Below are 15,860 nucleotides of genomic sequence, written 5' to 3' on the forward strand. Positions count from 1 at the left end.
AGAAAAAAAGGAAAAAAAGACCACCTGAGTTACTTTGGGCAAGTCGTTTATCTTTTCTGGCCTCAATTTCCTCCCTGAAAAATGGAAGAGTTGGACTAGAGGGCCTCTTAAGATACTAGCTCTAAAACTCTGGTCCTGTATGTAAAAGACCAATTTGTTGGTTATATGGATGAATTGAAAAGGGAAAAGAGTTGAGCCAGAGAGCCCAATTAGGTTATTGCAATCATCTGGGATCTATGGGCTGTGTGTGGGCAACTAACACCTCCAGTATGAGGGCTTCCTGAGCTCTTTTCCAGGCTGCTTATCCACTACTGGTGTCCACCTATCACCCAGATCTCACCTGTGGCTCCAAGAAGCTGTAGCATGTGCAGTGGCCACATCCCAGGAAAACTGCTCAGTCAGATGGACAAGTCTTCTTTTTGAGAGTAACTGACAAGTCTCAAACCCATCAGCCATCTGGGGGCAAATATCCCAAGCATGTGAAGACTTTCCCCAGTGGAATAAGTAGCTGAGAACAATTTGTTCCAATGGCCATAAAGGAGACGGAAGCAAGAGCTGTGGAGGACTTAGAACTTGGTCAGACACTGAAGGGGCAAAGTCATCCACTGCATCCCAGGTCATCACCAGTCCATGTAGACTTTTGTCTTGCTGTGGGACTTCAATGACTTGAAGAGAGAGGGAGGAGGATGACTTTGTGCAACTCTGCCTCACTTAAATCCAGTTCATAGCAAGTCAAGACATCATCCACAATGTCATTGGTCCTCTTGGAAAAGAAAGGACAGGGGGCAAGTAGGTGGCTCAGTGGAGAGTCGAGCCTAGAGACAAGAGGTTCTGGATTCAAATCTAGCCTGAGACACTTCCTAGCTGTATGACTCTAGACAAGTTACTTAACCCCCATTGCCTGGCCCTTACTGCTCTTATGTCTTAAGAGTTGTTACTAGGGGATCAGCTAGGTGGTTCAGTAGATTGAGAGTCAAACTTGGAGATAGACGGTTCTGGGTTCAAATCTGAACTCCGATACTTCCTAGCTGTGTGACCCTGGGCAAGTCACTGAACCCCCACTGCCTAGCCCTTATCACTCTTCTGCCTTGGAACCAATACACAGTATTGAGTTTAAGACAGAAGGGTAGGGTTTTTAACAAAATTTTTTAAAATATTCATTGACTCAGTTGATGAGTCCTCTGAGAGACAAACAGGCAGACACAGAGAGAATGTGTATGTATGGAAAGAAAAGAGCAGAGGGCTCAGGACAGAGAGAATTAGTATTATCTGTTAGTTTTTTCTGTAATGAGTGGCTATTAGATGATTGAATGAATGCACCCATATTTAGTCCCGTTGTCAAAATAATAAAACTAACATTTATAAAGAGTTTTGCAGCCCTTAAAGCACTATATAAATGCTAGCTATTATTATTACAATTATTTTTCTGACCCCCAACAGTTGGATTTATCTCTTAAGCAAGGGCTTATCCCTGTCATCATATGTATGTTGCCTGGAAGACAAGGTTAGGTCAAGTTCATGATCATCCCTGCCCAGTGTTGTCAAGAGTTTGAGGAACGTACATTTAAGGTAGGGAGATGTTGGGGGCTGTTATTGCAGGCTGACTTCCAGGGCATCTGGGTGGGGGGAGGATACAATTTAGGGAGAAAAGAGACTGAAGCCCCTCTGCTTCCTCCTCTCGCCTTTGCAAGCTATAATTACCAGCTGATGGGATTAGTATCAGCTCCCTCTTATTATCCCCTTATTTTTAGATTTCCTGCTCTGCTGAGCTTACAAGGAGAAAAGGAGGCTCAGTCCTAGAAGGGGTCTGAAAGCATTGAGAAGGAGGTGCTGCCAGGGCAGTGCTCACGTTTGGCGTTGGCCTGTTCTTTGTCCTTGGGCAAATTATTTATCTTTGGATTTTTATTTCCTCATCTATAAAACAAGAACCTAAAAGCAGCTTTCCATCCATCACAGGGTTATTGAGCTCATCAGGAGCACTGCTAACATGGACATAGTATAATAAAGTTTACCTGTTAAAAGTGCTTTCCATACACCAGCTTCTAAGTCACTAATAATTAGAGAAATAAAAAATAAACAACGTTGAGTTTCTGCCTCAAACCCATCTGATTAGCTGAGATGACAATAATGGAAAATGAAAGATGCTGGAGGGGCTGTAGAAAAACAGGTCAAGCCTATGAACTGGTCCAACCATTCTGGAAAGCATTTTGGAAACATACCCCCAAAGCTATTAAATTTTGCATATACTTGAATACAGCAATATGGCTACTACATCTAGACCCCAAAGAGATCAAAACTTTCTTTGAATTTCAAAATTTGAATTTCAAAAAAAATTTCAAAAAATTGTATACAAATGTATACAAAAATATTTATAGCAGCTCTTTTTGTGGTAACAAAGAATTGGAAATTAGATGTCAATCAGTTGGGGAATGACTGAACAAGTTGTGATACATGATTGTTGATGGAATACTATTGTGTAGGAGGATGGTTTCAGAAAAACCTGGGAAGACTTATATAAACTGATGCAAAGTGTCAGGAATGTTAGGGCAGAATCAGAGAATGCTGTACACAGCAACAGGCATCTCATACTATGATCAACCATGAATTAGCTATTAATCCAATGAACCAAGATAATTTATTTAAAAAAATAACAACCTTTACCTTCCATCTTAGAATCACTACTGTATATTGGTTCCAAGACAGTAGGGTCATGAACCCAAGACTTCCCATACCCAGGCCTGGCTCTCAATTCACTGAGCCTCTTAACTGCCCTGATCCAAGATAATTTCAAAGGACTCATGATGAAAAATGCTACTTACTTCCAGAGAAGGAGCTAATGAACTCAGGAGGAAACTGAAGATATCTTTTCTTTCTTTCTTCCTTCCTTCCTTCCTTCCTTTCTTTCTTTCTTTCTTTCTTTCTTTCTTTCTTTCTTTCTTTCTTTCTTTCTTTCTTTCTTCCTTTCCTTCTTTCTTTCTTTCTTTCTTCCTTTCTTTCTCTTCCTTCCTTCTTTCTTTCTTCCTTTCTTTCTCTTCCTTTCTTCTTTCTTTCTTTCTTTCTTTCTTTCTTTCTTTCTTTCTTTCTTTCTTTCTTTCTTTCTTTCTTTCTTTCTTTCTTTCTTTCTTTTCTTCCTTCCTTCCTTTCTTCCTTCCTTCCGTTTTATTTTATTTTTGTTTTGGACAGGCTAATGATGAAATTTGTTTTGTATAATGACATACAGAAATATATCTGTAATAGATATTGTTTTTCTTCCCTTCTCAATGAGCGAGAAAGGAAGAGAGAAGGGAAGAAACTTTGGAATGGAAAATAAAAATAAAACTGAAAAAAAAATGCAACTATCCAGTCCAGGAAAAATACATGCAAGAGCTCATTTTATTTTCACAAAAACCCTGTGATGTAGAGAGGGAAGTATGATATGGGGACGGGGGACGGGGAGATTCAATGAGACATCGTTGGAGTAAGGAACTGGAGAGAAACTTCTGTAACTATAAGCCAATTGTCAGTCGGAAGTCAAACTTGAACTCAGGTCTCCTCGACTCCAAAGCTAGCCCTCTAATTCGCTGTGACATACTGCCCTCATTAGGTAGGTATTATAGGTACTACCAAGCACATTTTATAGATAAGGAAACCAAGGTTCAGAGATCCAGGTCCACATAGCCAGCATCGGAAGCAGGATTTAAATCCAGTTCTTTCTCACTCCGAATCCAGCGCCCCACCCATTAGCCCACGTTCCCTGACTACTTAATTCTGGTCTTTATGTCCCCAGACCCTAGCCTTCCCTGCCCTTACTCTTGACACCTTCCTTCCCTAAGTATCCAGTTTATTCTGCGTCTTGCTTGCTTATGGCCGTTTGCTCGTAGTTTCCCTCTAAACTGGAAGCCTCTTGAAGGCGGGTCTTTCTCTTGCCTTTCTTTGCCACCCCTAGCACTTAGCACACACAGTAGGAGCTTGTTGATTGGATCCGAGAACCTGTCATCTGAAGGTGTACATGCTCCTGGAGGGCAAGAAGGCTTGTGATTTTTGTCCTAGGACTTCCGGCGCCCCACCTCACCCAGCCGGGTGGCTTGGCACCTTGCTGGGGGTGGAAGACAGCACCATCTAGACGCACGCCCTGCCCCTCCCCTCCTTTCCTCCCCTCCACTTTTGGCTCCGCCCTTCCGCCTCTGCAGTTCCTCCCTCCCTCTTTTTCGCCTCCTCTCTGACTCCACCCCCTTATCTCCGCCCCGCCCCGCGTCCAGCGTCCACCGGAAGTGTCCACGGCGCAGGCTCACTTCCGCCCGGCAGGTGACAGCCACGGTTCCCTGAGAGCAGCCGGCGTCGGAGCGGGTGGACTGACGGACCGAGCGGCCAGCTGAGCGGGCGCGGAGCCGAGACCGTGGACGTCGTGCAGCCTAGCCGAGGCAAGCCGAGAGGGAAACCCCCGGGGCCCCGCGGATCAGGAGCCGGATCCCGGGGTGGGGGGGCGGGAACCAACGGCCGTCTATGCCCGGGAGGAGCCGCGGAGCCGAGGAGCGAGGGTCACAGGTCACGGCGAGAGCGAGGCGGGCAGTGAGAGGCGAGGGAAGCGGAGTGCGGCCCCCCTCCTCCTTCCCTTCTTTTCTCTCCCCTTTCCCCCCATGCGAGGGGGGCGGCTCCTGCACCCCTCCATTCCTTCTCTGGCTTGGGCACAAGGGTAGGCCCTCAAAGGTCATCCAGCCCCCTGGAGAGGAAGTGCCTGCCCAGCGGGGTTACCCCGATAACACGGGACAGGTCGGGCGGCAGAACCCCATTTTACAGATGGTAAAACTGAGGCCTATAGAAGGAAGGAGCATGCCCCAGTCAGGCGGGTCCTAAGGCTAAGGGGCCATCCTCCCTCCCTCCCCCCACAAAGGAGAGCTGGATTTGGGGGATGCTCAGGCTCAGACCCTGCCTCTACCCCTTACTCCTTGGGTGACCTTGGCCAAGTCTCAAGCCCCAAAGTCTGCTTGTCTGCAGAATGACCTCTACTATCCCTTCCAGTTGTAATCCTGGTACTGGGGTATGACCCAGGTGAAGTGGCCTTCAGCACTGTCCTGGTTCAGAGGCGCTGGGGTAGAACACCCCCTGTCTAGGGATTTACATGAACTTTAGCCCCCACCCCCATAACAGAAAAGAACCAAGAAGGAAACTCCTGGAAGGCAAGATCTCCCTCCAGTCTGGTCTTTCTTTCCCCAGGACTTAGCTCAGTGCCTGACCCATACAGTCACTTAATCAGTGTTTATCAGATTTTGTTGTCGTGGAGTGGATGAAGGACTGAACCTGGAGTCAGGAGATCTGGGTTTCCATCCTCTCCTCTGAGGCTCCTTGTGGTCTTTGTGACCTTGGACAGGTAGCCACACATCCCTGGGACTCTCTTTCCTCATTTATAAAATGGGGATAATTAAACACCAGAAAGTGCTTTGTCAACTTTAAAACGCTGGAGAAATAGGCCTTTGTGGTTCAGAGCCTGGCAGATGAGGAGAGGACTTGGGGCTGGCCAGGCCAAGCACTGCTTGTTGGTTGGCTTCCCTTTTTTAAAATGTCCCGGCTCCTGACTGTGGCTCTCTATGGATGTTCTGGGCCTGTCGTTGACTCTCTGTAGAGGTAGATGTTTGCTCTTCAGAGATTGCCATATGCCACATGCTGGCTTACATAAAGTGCAGAGACAGGTAAAAACAGAGGAGAGCATCCTGTTAAGGTAACTGGGTTAGGTGTTGTGGCGGTTAGGAGTTTGGTGGAAGATACTAAGTAATCCCTGTTCTTGTACCTCCCTGGATCTGAGCACTATCAACTCAGGTTTTTATAATGCTTTAACACGTGCAGAGAATGTTTCTCATTTGTTGTTCAGTCATGTCCAACTCTTAATGACTCTGTGGGCCTTACTGGCCATGGAGTTTTCTTGGCAAAGATACCAGAGTGATTTGCCATTTCCTTCTCTGGCTTATTTGACAGATGAGGCTAACAGGGTGAAGTGACTTGCCCAGGATCACACAGCTAGTAAGTGTCTAAAGCTGCACTTGAACTCAGGTTTTCCTGACTCCTAGCTCTCTCACCACTGAGCTGACTAGCTTGCAGATTCTGAAATTGAGGCTTTGCAAGGTTAAGTGATTAGCTTATATTCACTTCTCTTGGGAAGTTCTGAGATGAGACTTGAGTGTACATCCCTTGGTTCCAAGGGCCTTACTTTAATCCACTCCCTTGAAGCTCTCATGAGTCTGCAGTCATCTGCCTGGACAAGATGAATATAAACCAAAGGACTTGGGCTCTAGCGCCCAATTCCACTCTGTCTGAATGAATTCTTTGACTTCCTTGGCAAGAGGGGAAAATAGGAAATGTGTCTTGTCTGCTGAGGGCTGGGAAGGTGTAGAAAAGGGTGTCAGCAAAGGTATTTCTAAGAATAGAAAGTAAGTGTGAGAGTAAGTGTGAGAAGGGATGCTGATTGGGGAGGCAGGAGATCTGAGTTCTTGGCCTGATTCTGCCAGGTGACCCTGGGTCAGTTATTTCACTCTCTGGCTTCAGTTTGCTCATCTATAAAAAAGAAGAAATCATAGATTCACCAATTTAATGATGAGCCATTGATTCTACGGCTTTGCAAAATGCCCTTCATGCTATGTCAGGAGTCACAGGACTCCATGGTACTACCCAGCCATTCTATGTCCATTTACAGATGAAGTCACTGACGTAGACAAGTTATTTATCTCTCCATGGTTATACAACTAGTGAATGTCAGAGGTAACCATCGAGCCTAAATCTTTGTGCCTCCAAATTCAGCATTTCTTCTATGCCTGACTACCTGCTCATTTTACAGATCAGGCCCCACCTCCAAAGCCGATTTCAGTTCTAGAAGAGGCCAGGGTTTTGCTCACACTCTTCTGTCTGGGGGTGATTGAGGTGCATAGGGAGTGGACTAGATGACCTCCGCAAGGCCTTCCACAGCTGCATCCTTTGATGTCTCACTTGTACAAAGGAGGGTCAGCATGACCTACTATAAGATGTCTGAGGGTCTTGTTTGTCTGAGGAATCACACTCCTTTTCTCCCTATGCTGTTAATGTGCAGTTTGCCTTGGAGGTCAGAAGGCCTTCATTTGAGCCTTGATGCTATGGCTGATATTCTCACTTTCTCCAACCGTGACTCGGTTTCTCACTTGGTGATATGGGGAATATCTGCCACCAGCTTCCCCCTTTGGGTGTTGTAAGCATTAATGAGTGTATGGGTGTTTCCACCTGCTCGTTAAGAAAGCTGTGATATAAATATTACCATAGTGCCTTTTTTTCCTAGGGATCTTTATTCCAAGTTACAACCAATTAACAAAAACTTGCTAATCATTAGGCATCCCCATTTGACAAGGGAGCATTTAAGATGAGGCAGCTTGGCCATGGGTGGCAGAAACCAGGTGAAACTCAGAGCTTCTGCCTCTTAAGCCTGTGGGGCATCCACCAGACCCCTCTGGCCTCTATTTGGCATTTGGACTAATCTCACCAGTGGCCCCAGAGTTGCTTCTTCCAGAGGGCACACATCTGTTGATAGAAGCTTCCTGTGGAGGGAAATGTCTATTTCTGCTCTGCCCCTAGGCCCAGCCGATACCTAGCATTTAAGGGAAGTTCATTCAGGCATTGCTGTTTGCCTTCTTCCTTCTTTCTTCAGAAAACTTTGTTTTGGGGGTTTTCTGAGATTCCCTGGGGCTTTCCAGTCACTATTTAATTCCCTTCTTATGGGTCTTCCAGAGATATACCACCCAGTTAGCCCTGCCAACACTTCTACTCTTGCTAACTCCCCAGGCCTACGGCTTAGAGGGTTTGTTTTCTGCTGTCATTCTCCATAGGACAGACACTTCACTTCTAAAACTGTTGGGCGGTTTGGCCTTTTGGCTTCTTAGGAAGACACCAAATTCATTCAGAAATGCTTGAGGTGCAGCCAGGGAGTAGATCTGATTCGTATTCATGTCTTGATCTTCAGTGTTCTTGTTAAAGCTGAATGGGCATCTGATTTCCTCAAACATCCATGGGCTGTTTAATTGCCCAGATCATACTTTGTGTCACAGAGAGATCATTTGGAGGGGAGGATGTTGACATGGTCTTTTTAATTATCAGTTCCCAGCTTCCTTCCTGTCACCTCCTTTATTCACAGAAGGGCACATTTTCCTCCGAGAATTGGCCATGCAAGGAAATAAGGGAATGTTGCCTAAACATAGGCATCTCATAAATATTTGCTGAGTGATTGAGTTGACATAGGGCCTGTCTCTTGGGGAGTTTAAAACAGTTAATAAACGTTCTATCACCTACCCTCGTGCCATTCCTGGCACAAGTAGATAGTCTGCCTTTAAAGCTATCTGGTGCCTTGGCCCTCATGCCACAGTGCTGCTGATGCCCCAGCACCAGAGGGGCAGAGAAGGACTGTCACTTGTGGTTCCTGATAAGGAGGAGGTGAGAAGATTCGTGGCTGCGCCATGATGTGGCACATGCAGCCTTCTTTGTGCCAAGGGGTGGCCTGGGTGACAGAGACCAGGATACCCAGGAAGCGGTACTAGCATATACTTGCCAGGCTCCCCTCTCCAAAGTCCAGGACTTGGCTTCCCTACTGAGCCAGAGAAGTGGCCCAAGTCATCATAACAGCTGGTCTTCTGACCCCCAACTTGCTTTCTTCACCTCTCCTCATCGCTGGATTCCTTTAGGGCTCTGGGCATTCTGCATCAGCACTTTCCCTGAAATTAGGAAGTGGGGGGTTGGGGGGAACAGTGTCCGTTCAGCTTCTACCAAACTGCAGCTGGCCGACTGCTGGGCAGGCCCTTGCAGTCACAGAGCCTGGAGTCACATTTGGCCTCTGGGCTCTTCTACAGGGGGTAATGGTGATTTGGTCTGGGACTAGGGTAGGCCCTTTGCAGGCTTCAGTATCTTCTGCAAAACGAGGCAACTAGCCTAGATAAGCTCTATGGGTGATAGGTACAAGCTAGACCCCTAGGCCCGAAGGCATGAAGATCTGCGTCAAATCCTGCCTCTGAAACTTAATAACTGTGTAGCCTCCTGTCTACCTCGGATCCTCATGGGGATAAGAATAGTGATGAAAAGAATATTGGCTAACATTTCTATAGCGCCTACTGTGTGCCAGGCAGTGTGCTCAGTACTTGATCCTTACAGCAATGCTGGGGGCCTGCAGCTGCTGATATTAGCTCCATTTTATAGATGAAGAAAGTAGGGGGTGACTTACCAAGTCACATAACTTGTCAGTGTCTGAGGCCAGATTTGAATTTGTGATGAGTCTGCCTGATTCCAGGCCCAGAGGTCGATCCACTCTGCCACCTGGCTGCCCCATAGCACCTACCACCAGATCGAATGTGTTAACATATAGAAAGTACTACGGAAACGCTGGCACCATTCATGCTGTATATTTATTAAGCGCCTACAGTGCACTGTTAAGCACTGGAAGAAGGCCTACTCCCAGGGAGCTTACCTTCTGATGAGGCAGTCAGGCAAGGAAATCCAGCATCAATATGAAGGGAATACCTATAAATAGACACAAAATACTATTCGGGGAGAACACTAGTAGTTGGGGGAAATCCAGAAATGTGTCATTGCAAGATAATAGCATTTATATAGCACTTTAAGGTTTGGAAATATCATTTTACCTTCTCAGCAATCACGGGAAGTAGATGCTATTATTATCCCCATTTTGCAGATGAGGAAACTGAGGCAAATAGGGATGAAGTGGCTTGCCAGGGGACAGACAGCTAAGACGGATTTGAGCTCAACTCTTCTGCCTACAGGTCATTCACTCCATCCACTGTGCATCCAACTTAAAAGAGGGAAGGACTCGGAGTCAGAAGGAAGGAGGGAGCTCAGTCCAGACCTGGGAGATGGGAGGTAGATGGAATGTCATATCTCAGCCTGTTCAAAAGCCTCACGTGTGAATTTCTAACCTCTTCAGCAGGTTGACCCTATTGGTTTGGGAAGGGATCTTACATACCTTGGCTTCAAAGATTTAAATGTAGTCAGGATGGTCAAAGCAGGCTTTAGCTGTAGCAGGTCATTAACCTCCTAGGCTTGGCTAAGCTGGGTGGCCTGACACTTTAGAGGAGAAATGGCAGGAATCTTGAGAGAGAGGAAGGCATCAAGGCCAGGGTGGCCTGTGCTCCTCTCTTCTGTGAAGCTTTTATTGAGGCAGAAAGGGCGGAGCAGCTGCCTCTGCTGGACTTTCAGGCCCATCCACCCTTTCGTCCTTCCTTCTTTTGTCCCTTTTATCACTTATTTACTTAGCTGCTGTCATTGATCAAAAAACTTGCTTGGGCACTGATATACTCAGTTTTAGTATCCTAAGAACTAGTCAGCAGTCCAAAGCAAAGGTGTCTTTGGACCTGCCTGAGTCCCTTTTGTTCCTTTTGGTGAATCTGGGAGTGGAAAGCCTGGACAGTTGCCCTCCCTCGAAGTTAGTTCACAAAATCCTGAGAGATGATTTTTATCTCTAGCTATCTGGTAGAAGCACTCTTTCCTAAGAAAACTGCCTACAGGAGAAAATGCAGATCCCTCCACTGCACATTCCAGGCCCTCCTGGAGCAGGCCTCTCCTGCCATGACGCTCTTATCTCCCACTGCTTCCCACTGTGAATCCTTTATGCCAGCAGGGTTAGGTTTCAGTTTTCCATGAACACAAGCATGCTTGCTTCCATCCTTTTTCTTTTTTTTCCCTTAAATCCTCACCTTCCATCTTAGAATCAATGGCTTAGATTGGTTCCAAGGCAGAAGAGCAGTAAGGGCTAAGCAATGGGGGTTAAATGACTGGCCCAGGATCACTCAACTAGGAAATGTCTGAGGCCAAATTTGAGCCCAGGACCTCCTTGGCTCTAGGCCTGGCTCTCCATCCACTGAGCTACCTAGCTTTGGCTGTTTGTTTCCATCCTGATGCCATGGTTTTACTCCAGCTGGGGTGCCCTCCATATAGCTAAATCCTACTCATCCTTCAAGGGCCAACCAAATTACTTCTCAGCTTCTAGCATCAGCATCATTGCAGTCAGCCAACCTTCCTTAACCTTTAATGACTCAAGCCCTTTACACTTTTGGTTGCTTTGCCTTAATAGCCTCCTAATTGGTCTTTGTGCCTCCTTTCCATTCTCCTCAGCAGCACCCTTAATGCCTGGCTCTGATCACCTCACTCTTCAGTTTCAAACCCCTCACTCTCAAGTGCCCACCTGGAGCCAAGGCCCTCCAGCCTGCTTCCAGCCTAATTCTATTCCCCATTCGAGCCTCAACTCATCAACCTTTGATCTGGCTCTACCCTGTCCAGTCTCCTGGCCCTTGCTCATACCTTCCACAGGACCTATGGTGAATTCCCCTCTCCCCTCACTGCTGCCTCATCCTATGAAAATGCCAATTTTAGAAGCGGGTAGGTGATTCAGTGATTGAGAGGTAGGTCCTAGGCTCAGATTTGGCCTAGCTCTGTGACCCTGGCCAAGTCACTTGACCCCCATTGCCTAGCCCTTACTACCCTTCTGCCTTGGAACCAATATACAGTATTAATTCTAGGACAGAAAGTAAGGGTTTAAAAAGAAAAAAGTAAAGGTCCCTTTCCTTCAAGTTATAACTCAAATCCTGCAACCTCCATGAAATTTCTCCGCCTCTCCTAGAACAGAACATGATCTTTCCTTCTCCAATTTCTCCTGGCACTCTGGGCACCTTCTTGGACCTTCCTTGGGTCCTAATTATCTGTGGATAGCTCAGCTGGATCTTATTTCATCTGTGTAGCAGTGGCCCCAAAACAGGGCTGCCACACAGGCATAAGAAATGTCCGTTCAGTTGGCTGCATGGTGATCATCACCATTTTTAACTTTGCTTGTTCACTGAGGCGCTTATACACAACAGCCCGGTGTGTGGGGTTAGCTGTATCACCTATGTGTGTGCCTGGTCATCCCAGGCAGGGTGTGAGAACTTAGAGGGCAAGGGCTGTCTTCCATCTCTTTTGTGTCCCCCTCAGTGCCTGGCAGGTAGCAGCACACAGAGTGGACGCTCCATACTTGTGGTTCACAAAACTTTACAAGAATCTGACAGAAATACCCCCAACTTCGGGTTGAGAAGTCTGGAAGCTAACTGGGATGTCAGTATTTGTTGGTGCCTTCTGTTATGTCCTGAGAAAGGGCAAAGGAAATGGGAACTAGGACATGGAGTCATAGGATCATAGTCCAACCTGCACATTTTCCAGATGAAAAAACTGAGGCTTAGAGTGGTTCGGTGATTTACTCCAAGTTGCAGAGATCATTTCAGAAGCGCCATTTGAACCTGGTTCTGCTGTTGTGCCCCTTTCCATTGCAGTGACCAGGTGGTTGGCACAGAGGCCCCGTAGGAAGTACAATTGACTGCTCGTTCTATTTCTAGGCTGCTGAGATGTTGCTCACTGATTAGACCATAAGGGATGCTTCAGTTCCCAGCATTTTTTTAACCCTTACTTTCTGTCTTAGTATCAGTTCTAAGCCAGAAGAGCAGCAAGGGCTAGGCCGTCAGGGGTAAGTGACTTTCCCCAAGTCACTCAGCTGGGAAGTGGCCGTTCAGTTGGCTGCATGGTGATCATCACCATTTTTTAACTTTGCTTGTTCACTGAGGCGCTTATACCCAACAGCCCTGTGGGGGGGTTAGCTGTATCACCTATGTGTGTGCTAGCTCTTACTACCCTTCTGCCTTGGAACCAATATGCAGTATTAATTCTAAGACGGAAAGTAAGGGTTTAAAAAAAACCAGATCTGTTTGACACATTTGAACCCAGGTCTTCCAGACTCCAGGCCTGGTGCTCTATCCACTGTGCTACCTGTAAACTGCCCTAGTTCCCAGTGTTGGTGGCCCTTTCCCCAAAATTGGTCTCCTTCCTTCTCTTTGCTCTGATTTTTTAGACATTTCTCATTCAAAGAGCAGTTAGGAGCTACAGTGTACTCCAGAAATGGAAATAGTTGCTGTTCTCATAAACAGTTTCTCCTTATCTTTTTACTTATAAGTATGTGAGAGTTCATGTATAGACTAGAATTTTAGAATCAAAGGAACCTTGTGGGTAATGTAACCCAACCTCTGCCCCACAGGATAAGCAACCTCCTCTCTTGCCTGCAGACTGGCTACTCCCCAATCCTGGATTCAACCCTAGAACCTCGGGGTTTTGTCAGAAACAAAAACAAGTCCAGAGAGCGTCTCCGTCCTCTTGCCTTTGACTTTTGACTTGTCATTTTGAAGCCTTTAGCTGCTCCTGTGCCTCAAGAGATCGATTTTAGGAGTAATCAGTTTTCATCCGCTCCCAGGAGGGACCAATAACTTGATAAACTGGCACAGATCTAGCACTTACCAGGTGTTACTAAATTTGGATTTTCCTTCGTTCAGACTAGATGGTCCGCCACCAAAATGAGGCTTCTTGAGGGGTTTCTTGCAAGCCTTGATAGCAATGCCTTGTAACAAGGAAGAGAGGAGATCGGAGTCCTCATTTCCGAACGGCATTCTCTGCTTGGGGAGTTCCTTGTTTGATAAAGAGGCATATTTGCGGCCTCAGCAGCCTCATCACCTGACTGACTGCCTTCTTACCCAGGGGGTGCTGGAGAAAGTTCACAGCCCAGTCCAAGGCCACTAGTTTCTACTGAGTTTCCTTGAAAGAGTCACCATTTTTCTTTTGCCTTTCTCCCACTTTTTGTTGTTGTTGTTACAAGGGATGGCTCCCTGGAGCTCAGGAGAGGGAAGGAGACTGCTAGAAGTAAAACATCAGTAACAAGAAGATTAAAAAAAAAAGATCCTTGTTTAAAGGCCAGAGAAGTGGAGACCACATCTTGGCCAGAGAATGGGCTTTTGCCAGCCAAGTGCATCGTCCCTCCCACTTTGAGGGGGGGGGGGATCTATATGGTCATGTCCAAGGTTCCACACAGGCCAGGCCAGCTGCTGAGCATCGCTGGCATGAGGGGAAGGGCAGTATGCCCGCCTCAGATCCCACAGAAGCAGGACCAAAAGTCTGGGACAAAGATTCAGGGTTCCCATTCCAGGGAATACTTTAGCCTTGTCCCCAGATGAGGCCTAGCCTTTTTTTTTTTTAAGAGCAAGCCTCAGCACCAGTTCCCCCAAATTAAAATTTTAAGTTAACACCTTTAGGGTTCCAAAGCATTCGATTTCGTTATCTGATTGGCCAGGATATAGAGCAAGAATGATTCTCCTCCCTCCCCCATTTTGCAGATGAGAAAATTGAGGCTCAGGTTATAACTTGCCCAAGAATTACACACAATCCAGGCCTTTGGATTCCATTCTCTGTGATCTCGTCTTCCAGGTCATAGTGACTGTAGATTTTGTGTCCCTATACCAACCCCAGGGCAGGGTTTAGGGAAAGAAGTAACCAGCTGGCAGCACCCAAGCAGCCTGGGGATTTCCAGTCTGACTGGAGGGCTGGATTGCCCCTGAGTCCCTCCTGCTTGGCCTCTTCTCAGACTTTTCATCTTCATAGATCCTCGTTGCCATTCATTTATTCAGCAAATTTCCTGGGGTGACTGCTGTATACTTTGGCATGAATAGCTAGGCATTTGTCATCTGACTGAGTTTTCCTAGATGTTGTGACATAAATCACTTCCTGAGACAGTCAATTCTCCCAATTGCTATTTGAGGAACTACCCACTGCACTTTTAATACCGCTGGGCACTGCCCTAGTCCCAGTGTTTTCTCCCTAGCAAAGAGCTTAAGTAGCATCCATTGTCATTGGGCACTTCAGAAGGGGGCCTCTTTCTCGTTTCCCTCTGCTACCAGAGATTCAGAAGATGCCAGGTGGCTCTGTTTCCTGTTGTTTGAAACCCCGGAGTAAAATCCCTTTGGGGGAAGGAGGAGAGAGGGGAAAGAGAAACAGACACACAGAGTGTGAGAGACAGACAAACCATTTACATTTTCTCTGCCTTTTCTCCTTGGGTCTCAAAAATAGGGAAAGTTGTACAGCCATAATGTTTACCCCTCAGGACCCTTGTGAGGAAGGTATGGGAAGTAATCTGGACAACATCCATGCCCAGCAATGCAAAGATAAAGTACTTGCTGAGCCTCAGAGCTGGACCTTCACCATTTGGGGGTCCTGCACCCCTTGGGCAGTCTGGTTGGTCAGCCAGTTTAAATGCCTACTATGGGCCAGGCACTGTGCTGAAAGGCAAAAACAAACCCTGCCCACCAGGAACTTCCAATCTAATAACACAACATGCCAACAGCCATAACTGAACTATAGCCTCAACGAAGGGAAGGCACTTGTATTAAAGGGGACTGGGCAGGATGACAGCTGAGACCTGAAGGAAGCCCAGAAATTGGGGATATCCAGAGGAACAGGGAGAGCATTCCAGGCAGGAGGGAAGCCTGTGGACTCCATCTCATAATCATGTCTCTGGATTCTTAAAAGAAAACGTACAGGGTCAGGAAGGAAACTAATTAAACTGAAATAGTCATCAAATATATATATTTTGTAATCCCTAAGTTCACAGCCCCCCCACCCCCAGGCTGAGACCCCTGCCCTGTAGAGATTTGGATGGTCAGTTTTTATTGCTAAAGAGTGCCTAGGCCCTGGAATTGGCACACACATCCATTAGCAGATGTGTGGCAGGCAGGTGGGCCTTGCAGGCCTGTGCACCATCCCTTGAGCCGTATGTAAAAGGGCTCTCTCTCACCTAGGTTATCGCTACCACAGCTACCTTCTCAAGAAGCTTTAGGTCCAAAAGAGCTTTCCATATCCTCTCACAAGAGGTACAGAGAGCTGGTATAACACCCCTCTTATAAATGTGGTAACTGAGCCAAGGGCCCGAATAGGGCTAGGGCAGTGCCCTCTCCACTGAGGCTCTTCCCTAAAACATTCTGGAAACATGTGCTCCTTAGAGAGAATGATAGTGGACTCCGGGCTTT

The 15,860-nt window shown here is 46.8% G+C and overlaps 1 protein-coding gene across 5 annotated transcripts in view; it reads left to right on the forward strand.

Annotated features, from left to right (window-relative positions):
• The first annotated feature begins 4,022 nt into the window (after positions 1 to 4,022).
• Positions 4,023 to 15,860, forward strand: part of AP1B1 (adaptor related protein complex 1 subunit beta 1) — a 39,007-nt gene continuing 27,169 nt past the window's right edge. For 2 of the 5 annotated variants that reach the window (XM_007490510.2, XM_001364673.4), the window contains exon 1: positions 4,242 to 4,400. The gene's annotated coding sequence lies outside the window, so the exon portion shown is untranslated. Of the gene's footprint in view, positions 4,401 to 15,860 lie in introns of all 5 variants that reach the window. The other 3 variants (XM_007490509.2, XM_056821536.1, XM_001364603.4) reach the window with 3 other exon arrangements.

Source organism: Monodelphis domestica, chromosome 3 (assembly GCF_027887165.1).
Source record: "Monodelphis domestica isolate mMonDom1 chromosome 3, mMonDom1.pri, whole genome shotgun sequence".
In the NCBI taxonomy this organism is placed as follows: domain Eukaryota; kingdom Metazoa; phylum Chordata; class Mammalia; order Didelphimorphia; family Didelphidae; genus Monodelphis; species Monodelphis domestica.